We start from the raw sequence: 10,975 nt of genomic DNA, 5'->3' as shown, positions 1-10,975 counted from the left end.
CCCAGAGCTCACTCTGCAACGTCAGTCCTGCGAGACACTCAGCAGTGAAAGATTCCTGGCAGTTTAGTTCTGGAAAGACCTTCCCAAACCTCACGATTAAAAGGGGAGCCCTTTAACTTGATGGCTGTCTTTTCTTTGTTTAGTTTTGTGACTTGAGGATCTTACTCCCCTCCCATGGAATTAATGTTCAATAGAGAACATTATGGGAAAGATTGGTTTAATGTTTGCTGTTTACAGGACATATTCACAGTTATCTCATTTGATTCTCAGAATGGGTTCTGGTGGACGCAAAGTGGTTATTATGGGTTTGTGGTGGAGAAACCACAGTTTACAGAGGTATATCATTGGCTAGGATGAGGTGGCCAAAAGTGATGGTGAGAGAACTTGCATCTAAGCCTCTTGATTACATGTCCAGTACTTTCCCCCTCCTTTGACACAGTTTCTCAAGATTGGAAGGCTGTTACATAATTTCTCTCCATTTTTCCTTGTTACCGTAATTGCATTCAGGACAATTCCTTAACCTTTGCTGAGAAGCAACAGCATCCTTTCCAAGTGAGGCTGAGAAGGCCATGGCAGACGTCAGAGAGCAGCTCCACACCCAGGACGCTCTGCCCCAGGCTGCCTGCCTCATCCGCTCCCCACCTCGTGTTTTTATTGAGCAGTTGCTCTGCTCTTTCTCTTGTTTACCTCTGCCCTTTTGGGAGAAACTCTGCAGGCGTTATAAATAACCAGCTTCAAACTCACTACACATTCTTTCCATGCCAATATCATCTCTCCCTCCCTGCCCCTCATCTTCAAGCATCCCTACTTTATTGGTTCCTGAAATGCACGTGGCATTCAAACACAACCTTCCTCTCTCGGACGCTGTCTGTTGCCGTAGACATTTGTCTGAAGGGAGTCTGGGCCCAGACTTGTGGGGACCGCCAAAACTCTTAGACCCTGTTGGGGCTGCTGAGTCCCTGCACCATCGTCCTCTGACTCATGAACACGAAAACCCTCCATCATTCCATCACTTCACCCACTGCCCAGGGTGGGCTGTTGCTCAAAGGCAGGGCCAGAGCCAGACATTCCTTGTCTCAGGAGGAAAGCTGATTTAACTTAAAGAGCATCTCTGGGTGTTTCATTACTTAAGGTGAAAGAGGGAAGTTTCTCAAGCATTTGAGGGGTGGAAAAGGAGTTTGTGTAGCAGGAATTGCTGGAAGAGATTCTGTCCTACTGCACTGTGGAATTGCTGTATGAAGCTGGCCTTTCATTCTTTCCGAGGGAGAGCTCTGATCTGACTGTGGTGTGAGAGGCATGGCTGGCCTTCTGACCTTGGTAACAGCCCCCAGCATCCTCTGTGGACTGGTGGGGCACTGATACAGACTCAGCAGTAGCCGTCCTGGGGAAGGATGGGGAGCTGGCACTGAGCCTGACTTCAGGCGCAAGACGCCCAGCTGTCAGTCTCTCCTGTGAGACGTGAAGCCACAGTATTTAGTACCTACGGGGGTCTGTGAATTCCAGCCGGTCTGAAGCGTGTCCAGGGAGGTGAGGTCTGCAAGGCTTGGGATGGTAGACAGGGAGCAAGACCAAAGGTCAGGGTTGTAGCTCCCTGCGGCCATCTAACCGAAGCCCTCCAGGCACTGCCTGGGGCCACTGGGAGAAGGAGGGGGTGAGGAGAGGTGATCAGGGAAGGCAGCCCCCCACTGAGGAACCACGTTGCTCTTCACTGTACACCCCTTCCCCTTCCCCATACTCTGCTCTGTGTTCGGCACTTGGCGCCTTCTTTTCATCCCCTGTCTCTCAGCCAGAATGATGTCACTGGCAACAGTTGGGCTGGATAATTCTTTGCTGCAGGAATTATCCTGGGCAATGTAAGGTGTTTGCTGGCATCCTTGACCTTGACCCACGAGATACCAGGAGCACCCCACAAATTGTAACCATGAAAAAAAATGTCTCCAGACATTGTTCAGTGTTACCTAGGGGTAAAAAATTACATTTGCTGCCTCGACTGAGAACCACTGCTCTAGAGAAAAGAACTTCTGGGGTGTCGGAAAGCTAGGCCCTGAACGAATAGCGTGAACTATTTGCTAAGGGCTGAACTTCAGTCCTGCCTGGGAAATAGACCATCCGAGAGAAGCTGGGGTTCCTACAGCTTCTTTATATAAATACAGGCCATTCAGTAGGGATTGCTGGGACGCTGGGACAGGCTCAGCCAGTACATAGGGCTCGGTCACACGGAGCCCATTATGCACCAAGGCACAGCCTCAAGATCATCTCCAGACATCCCCTGCGGGCAGGATAGAGCATCCCTGAACTTGGTCAGACTTGGTCGAAACTGTTCACAAGCTGAAGAATGTAGGGAGGTCCCCATCAGCTGCAGCAGAATCACTGTGGGGAAATTGACAGGAAAACCGTGCTGGTGATGATGATGATGATGAAGACAAACGTTTTTATGACATAGCACGTGGGACACTAGTCTAAGACTTTGTCCTGTTTTTTCCCTATCTGGATATAAATCTGGCTCATTTCCTAACTGCCTCCAGGTCACTGTGTAAATTTTACTATATCAGAGATGCTTTCCTTGGACGTCTTGCTAAAAAACAGCAAGCGCTTCCCCGTCACTCGCCATCCCTTTCAGCCTGTGTTATGATTCCCCAGGTGGCGCTAGTGGTCAAGAACCCGCCTGTACAGGAGACAGAGGAGATGCGAGTTCGATCCCTGGGTGGGGAAGATCCCCGGAGAAGGAAATGGCAACCCTCTCCAGTGTTCTTGCCTGGAGAATCCCAGGGACAGAGGAGCCTGGCGGGCTACAGTCCCCGGGGTTGCAAAGAGTCGGATCCGGCTTGGCGACTAAACACCGTTCTTCATAGCACCCATCGCTATCTGACATATCGCATACTTACTTCTTGATAACCTATCTCCTTGCTCATGATAGTAAGCTCTACAAGAATGGAATCTTTTTTTTCCATTTCCATACACCACCAGTTATTTAATTTAAGGGATTGTTATGGGCTGAGTTGTGTCCCCTCAAAAAGCCTATTACCCTTAGCACCTCAGAATGTGATTGTATTTGAAGGTAGGACCTTTAAAGAGGTGATTCCATGAAAACGAGGTCATTGGGGAAGAGCCCTAATCCAATCTGACTGGTATCGTTGTAAGAAAAGGAAATTTAGACACAGACAGACTCTCACCTCCTGCCGTGTGGCCTGGTTCCTAACATGGACCAGGACCAGTCCATGGCCTGAGACTTGGGGACCGCTGCATGGTCCATGGCCCAGAGGTTAGGGACTCCTGCTTTAAAGCTCGGATCTTAAGCTCAGTGTGGAAGGCTGATCCCTGTCTTCCCGGTTGGCTTCTGTCTGTTACCCTCTTTCCAGCAATGGATCGCACTGAGCGTGGAGTGCAAGACCCAGCCCCACCTCCTTGCCTGTGTTGCCTTATATTCCTCACTTCCCTTCTCTAAGCCGCCCTTTCCCAGATACAGTGGGGGACATTAGACTGGATACCTTCCTATGCCTCTTCCAGTCCTAATTTTCTGTATGTCCATTCCCTTTCTAAAAACCTCCCCTGTCTTTCCTGCTGTAATTCCAGTGGTACATGTGACTTGCTTGGTTTTCTCTGACTCAGTTTTATGTTGGCCAAAGAGTGCTTCTGGTTCTGGTAGCATTTCACTCCTGATCTGGCCCATAAAAAAAGCGTAAAACAGACAGATGGGATCCTCTTGAGATGTAGCTGATGGGTTTGCCTCTGGAATTACTGGCCTTCCTCTTGCTGACTGCCTTCACTCTGAAAGGTCATTAACGGCTTTGTCCTCAAATTCAGAAGATCTGTTTCCCATTTTCTTCCCAATCTCCCTGCCAGTCCACCCCTCGCTGACTCCATCTCTCCGTGTTCGTAATCCTACGTAAGCATCATCCCCTTGGGGTCCTGATCTCCCCAATTCCACGGGTCTCTCCTCTGAATCTGACAAAGGAGATGCTAAGGGGTGGATACCCCAAGAGGGAGGCCGGGTTGAAGACTTTATCTGCTCCTTGCAGCTGCATCTTTCGTGAGTTGCATTCTCTGGCTCGTCAATACCATTTCCCATTAAATTAAATAGCTTATTGACTGGTGTGCCACATGGCAATGGGGTTGATGGGATTCACAGAGACTCCTCGCTTGTCCCGCCCTCCCCCCAGCAATCACAGGTCACTGCTCAGTAAATCAGCTGGTAATGGAGTTTGAACTCTCAGAATCAGCTCTGTGTACCCTTCTTATTTGTTTTTAATTTGTATCAGTGGTAATTCTGTCTGTTTCAATTTACCTGAAGGTAGAGGCCGCAGACTAAGGGAGTGCCCTTTTTACCCCATTGACTGCAGAGAGGGCGACCACCTTCTCCGGCTTCTCTGTGGCGCCTGGTCCAGTGGCCGAGGAGCGCACCCTTTCACAGAAGGGCCCCCTTGGTCAGGACGCACCAAAGTGCCTCCTGATTTCCAGCAGATCCAGGGTGGAGCACTGGATTTGTTTGCCCCGGGTTGTCCTTCCCGGTACCTCTTTGTCCGGACGAGCTGTAAGATGAACCCAGGATGGAAGTGTCTGGGGGGAGGAGCTTGCACCTCGTGACCTCCAGGATCGCCCGGCTGGCAGGCTCCTTTCTCCCATGCTGGTTCTTAAGCATGCTGCATATCCCTTCTGCTAGGATCAGTCTGCTTCCTTAGCCTAGCTCCGCCAGGTTATTCATCCACAGGTGGATGCTATGTACAATTTATCAGCATTAGGCCTTGATTGTAGAGATAGGTTCCTGCAGTACCCTTTAACTTCCTCTCAGCATCCTCTTTTCTCCCCTCTGGCCCTGTAAAAAAAAAGAAAAGAAAAGAAAAATGGAGATACAGAATGGAAATAAAAAGCATATAAGAAAGGTTGAATGTAAATCCACTTGGGATTCCCCAAGATAGGCGTAGTCAAGGTTGGGAACAGTTTGGGGCTACAGAAGTCATCCCTGGAGAGAAGCAGATGGGTCTAGGTCCCATAGGATGGACCTCCTACTGATTCTAAGAAGGAACGGCATGAGGGGGTCAGCAGTGAGAGAAAGCAGGACAGAGAATAGGAGCCCCTCTAAACTGTAATCCCACGTCCACCCCCTATATGATTCAATGCACTGTCAAAGAAGGGTTAAAAAAAAAAAAGTGGAGAGGATGACCCGAGCTCCAAGCAAAAGACAAAACCCAGGGGCTGGGTGGAATTCAATCTTGGGCGTGGAGGATTCCAGACATAATTCCCTAAAGCTTTGAGGAGACTAGAACCCAGCTGGCACTGGCATCACCTTGGCAGCTTACAGAGAGTGTGTTTCTGCTCCCACAAGAACCCTGTGGCCTCTGGTCTCGTGAGGACCTCTGCTAAGCCCTGCAGGGTTACACCAGCCCTGGGTCCTCGGGTTGGGTTTCTTCATTTGCTCCTACCACGGGATCTTCACTCTCTGTGTCTCACCTCCCAAGTCCTGGAAGCTGGTTAAGAAAAAAAATGCATACAGTGCAGGGCACAGAGGGTATATGGGAACTCTTTGTACCTTGCTGTCAATTTTCCTGTGAACTGCTCTGAAAAGAATAAAGTCTTCCAAAGAAAGTCTATGTTGTCCCAGCTTAGGACAAACTGTCCATTTTTTTTTATTTAATTTTTTTTAACTTTTAAATTTTGTATTGGAGTATCATTGATTAACAATGCTGTGATGATTTCAGATGGACAGCAAAGGGATTCAGTCGTACATACACATGTATCCATTCTCCCCCAAATTATCCTACCATCTAGTCTACCATATCACATTATATATTGCTGTATTTAAAATGGATGCCAAATAAGAACCTACTATATAGCACAGGGAACTCTGTTTATTGTTATATGGCGACTGTTTAAGTCTAAAATTCAAACTCTCTCCTAACTTCTCAAAGTTCTGGACTTCTTATTATTTTCTTGGGTAAGCCGCACCTCTTGTAAAATTCATTTCTTAGTTTGTATTTAAATGGAACCCCATTAATCCTGAAATTTAATTATTTAGTTAGATCGAGTTCTTTGACTCCCAAGTCACATTTCCTCCCATCTCTGGTCAGTTTATGAAATTGGACTCAGGGGGACAGACTCCTACAACAGACCCATATTATGGATCAAATACCAATTGGACTGATGATCTGATGATGGGGTTTAGGGATTAAGTTTGGGGGAGATGGAAAAATGATTTTGGACAGAGGAAACTTCCCACTGAAATATCTCAGTTAATGAAAAGCAATATATGGAGAGTGCTTACTAAATGTTAGGCTTTGCACAGGCATTATTTTATTTACTCCTCCTATAATCCTATGAGGCTAGCTTGATGAAAATAACCCCTTTCCTCACCTGAAAATTGGGATAATAATAATTTACCTTACTGGGTGCTTTTGAAGATCAAATAAAATATAGTATATGCGAAAAGAGTTTGGCAACCTCATGCATTTTGCAAATGTTAGTTAATGCTGTTACTATGCCTCAAATCAAACCTTATGGGCAAGTGGTAATTTCAGGTGTAATTTCAGGTCTCTGTGTAGTTTGCTGCCTCCCTCAGATCTAAACTACTCAGCTCTGTAGCTGGAGTTGTGAATTTGATTACATCTCGTTGCTTTGCTCTTAGGCACCCATTTTTTATTTTTCTCTGCATTAAAGAGTTGTAATAAGGCAGGAGTTCCGTTCTTAGCTCAAGGCCTAGAGTCAAAGTTAGTTTCAAAGGGAACTGTTTCACAATCCCTTAGCCAGCTGGCTGGGTGACCTGCAGGGAGGGCTGATAAGGCTGGCCGTGCTGGAAGTGGCTCAGGTTTGTCCACTGGATGCTCTTGCATCTGACTCCTGGAAGCCTCTAGCTGCTTAATGGCTTCATTTAAGTGATAATATGAGCAGATCGTATGTCAGGTTGTTAAAATGGTGATAACATATTGCACCAGGAGAGCATTATCTATGGTAACTGCATTATAATGGCGAGGGAATGTCGACAGAACTACATATGATATTCCCATAAACACCAAATGAATTCAGAGCGACGAGGCCATTCATTCCAAGTGCGGCCAAGGCGAGAAGAGGTAACACTTCATTTTCCAGGACTTCATTTCCAAATATCGCAAAAGGAGACTCATGCAGGCAGGTGTTGACCCATCAAAGTCAAACAGACCCACGCACTTCTCTGATTCATAATCGCTCTGGACACCCACTTACCCATCCTCGAAGCAGCGTGCAAGCACACAGAACTTTCTCCCGAGCCATCAGTCCCGTATGTCCAGGTTTCACTTCACTCTCCGGGGGAATTATGGAGGTGGGGCTGCACAGGAAATTATCCGGGCTGTCTAGTCCCCACCTCCCCACCCTCTACACCCTCTGAGACCACCTCCAAAACAGTGAAGTCAGAAAATCCCACTTTATCACCTCCAGCCCCCAGCTTTCAATCCCCTTGCAATTTGAGAAGAACTCCTCAATACTCAACCTTAAGGCCTTCTGCTCTGATGTGCCAGTCTGAAAGTATTGTCCCTCCCAGGGCAGTTACATCTTAAAAGAAGAATCTAAAAGAGAAGAGGGCTTCTTTAGAAAATGCAGATGTAGCCTTAAGCTGGCAATCATAATAGTTACCTTCTGTGTAATGCTTATTACAAGCCAAACAATGTATTTCCTTTATCTGGAAATCTCAGAAACTTCTCCAAGGCCGGGTTTACAATTCCCATTTTAGAGATGAAATAACTGTTAAATCACAAGCAAGAAGGGATAGCATTTAATCTAAGCTAGCATTTAAATACAGTTCTGCAAAGCCTTTGTTTTGAATTGTCTTGCCCAGTAAATTGCCTGACATCTTTGAGTCTGTTTTCCTATTCACTAAGTTCTACATCAAGTTCTAAAACTGTGTCCCTGCCTTACAAGGCTATTATGAAGGTGACTTAGACTATATATATATATATATATATATTTATGCCCTTTTGAAGCTACAAATCACAGAACATGTGTCTATAAGCTCTCGTGGAAAGCCCTGGGTCTAGAGTTGCAAAAGCTGAGTTCAAGTGCCTTACTGAATAGGGTTCTTCAGTCCATCACTGCCTATCCTTGCAGGATTAAGCCCTGCCTTCTTCCTGTAAAACGGGCGGTGAGCACAGGCACTCTTTGTTGCCTGCCTACCAGTATCCTCCATGTGCTGGCCTAGAAGCTTCTGCTCTAGTAGCTGATAGTCTAAAGGGGCAAATAGACTGTGTAAACAAATAGTGAGAATAAAAGTTCCTAAATGCCATAATAGAGGTAAGTGTAAAGTGTTTTGGGAGCACCAATGAGGCAAAGCACCTCGTCGTCAACAACCTCATTATGAGGAAACAGATGGATGGTGCTCTATCAAAACTAATAGAATGAAAGATATTGCAAAGGCAATACGCGCCCAAGTGCTTGGGAACCTAAAGCATGACATACAAGAAGGAGAGTTTACAATTCGCCCCAAGGAAAGAATTGTTATCTGAGGGATTCCCACTCTGGTGGGGAAATATTTTTAGGGGGATATGTTCCTGGTGGTTCCTACGTGACACATTAGGGAGGTTTTCTGGTCTCTCGGCTCTGTGATAAGCCCCGTTTCTCAGCGCCAGCCTGAGTCCCTCTTTACTATAATCTCCTTCTCTTTCAAAAGGTGAAGGATTGTGACCTGAAAGCTTGTAGGCCTGAGGCTTCCCCATCACCCGGAGCACTGAGCCCCAGGGAATCCCCCAGGGCCAGAAGGAATGGCCTTTGTGCTTTCAGAAAGTGATGAGACAGGAAGCTCTGAAGCCCCGATTCCCTGGCCCTGGGGGAGCCCTGAGGCCAGGGGAGATTTCTGGCAGCCCCTCTAACACTGCAATTCTCTCGGCTCACCTGGCTGTGATTTGGGGTCAGGGCTGTTGTTTTTCACTGCTTAATAAGGGAGATGCTAGCAAGAGGGCAATGCATTCCTGTTAAAATATTTTGTCATCAAAATCCACATGGGGTATGATTGCATTTATGTGAAGTGTCCAGAGTAGCCAAATCCAGAAAGAAGAAGGCAGATCAGTCGTTGCATAGCGTAGGGCAGTGAGAAGGCTGGGGGCTGGGAAAGGCTGGGGAGTCTCTGCCGGGGAGCCAGGGGTCCTTTCTGGGGCAATGGAAATGTCCTAGAGTAAATGGGGGGGGGGGGGGGGCCATGGTTACAGACTCCATAAATATGCTAAAAACTGTAAACTGTATAATTTAAATCAGTGAAATGTACTTTATGTGAATTGTATCTCAATAAAGCTGCTAAACTATAAAACATAGACATGCCAAGTGTTCGTCTCGGAGGCAGTGTAAGAAGTCTCCCGGTGGAAAGAGAAAACTTTCCCGGAAGCTGGGCTCTGACCCTGGGGTCCTGTTGCCCCCTCCCACCTGCCATGATGCGGAACCCCAGGGAAGGCTGATACTCACAGGACAGAGGCTTGGCTGGGCCTCCTCTCCTCTGCCAAGTGCCTAACGAGCCTTAGCTCAAGGCAGATCTTTTTTTCTAAGCCGTAAACTCTGTTACATCCAAGTTAAAAATACGATTAGAGAGTATGGAGGGGGAAATGGGGAGTAATTATTTAATGAGTAGAGTTTCCATTTTGCAGGATGAAAAGAGTTCTGGAGATGGAGGGTGGTGATGGTTGCATAACAGTGAATGTACTTAATACCTCTCAACTATACAGTAAAAGGATGGCTAAAATGATAGATTTTATGTTGTGTATATTTTAGCACAATTAAAAAAGGAAAACTATTATCAAATAATTGAGGTGGTCTCCAAAACATTATTAGAATGAGTAAAAGTAATGATGGACTTCTCTGGTAGCTCAGTGGTAAAGAAATCACCTGCCAAACAGTTTGAACCCTGGGTGGAGAAGATCCCCTGGAGAAGGAAGTGGACACCCACTCCAGTATTCTTGCCTGGGAAATCCCATGGACAGAGGAGCCTGGTGGGCTAGAGTCCATGAGATCGCAAAAGAGTCAGGCACAACTCAGTGACCAAACAATAACAACAAGAGAGTAATGAAAAGGGGACTGCGCTACAGGAAATTAAGCAACTGATCAGAAATTAGTCAGTGTGATATTGCTGCCTACTCAGGGAATCTTGAAACTGTATCCCTACAAATGAAAAGGGTGTTTCTTCTTTTCCAATGTCCTTGATCCTGGACAAGAGCTCTGTGTGACGTTGTACTGTCTATTAGAGAATTAAAAGAAACTTAACCTATGCTCAGTTCAGTTCAGTCGCTCAGTCGTGTCTGACTCTTTGCGACCCCATGAACCGCAGCATGCCAGGCCTCCCTGTACATCACCAACTCCCAGAGTTTACTCAAACACATGTTCATCGACTCGGTGATGCCATCCAGCCATCTCATCCTCTGTCGTCCACTTCTTCTCCTGCCCCCAGTCCCTCCCAGCATCAGGGTCTTTTCCAATGAGTCAACTCTTCCCATCAGGTGGCCAAAGTATTGGAGTTTCAGCTTCAGCATCAGTTCTTCCAATGAACACCCAGGACTGATCTCCTTCAGGATGGACTGGCTGGATCTCCTTGCAGTCCAAGGGACTCTCAAGAGTCTTCTCCAACACCACAGTTCAAAAGCATCAATTTTTCTGTGCTCAGCTTTCTTCACAGTCCAACTCTATCATCCATACATGACCACTAGAAAAACCATAGCCTTGACCAGATGGACCTTTGTTGGCAAAGTAATGTCTCTGCTCTTTAATATGCTATCTAGGTTGGTCATTACTTTCCTTCCAAGGAATAAGCGTCTTTTATTTTCATGGCTGCAGTCACCATCTGCAATGATTTTGGAGCCCCCAAAAATAAAATCTGACACTGTTTCCACTGTCTCCCCATCTATTTCCCATGAAGTGATGCGACCAGATGCCACGATCTTAGTTTTCTGAATGTTGAGCTTTAAGCCAACTTTTTCACTCTGCTCTTTCACTTTCATCAAGAGGTTTTTTAGTTCCTCTTCACTTTTTGCCA

Source organism: Muntiacus reevesi, chromosome 5 (assembly GCF_963930625.1).
Source record: "Muntiacus reevesi chromosome 5, mMunRee1.1, whole genome shotgun sequence".
Lineage (NCBI taxonomy): Eukaryota > Metazoa > Chordata > Mammalia > Artiodactyla > Cervidae > Muntiacus > Muntiacus reevesi.
This window is presented reverse-complemented; position numbering follows the sequence as displayed.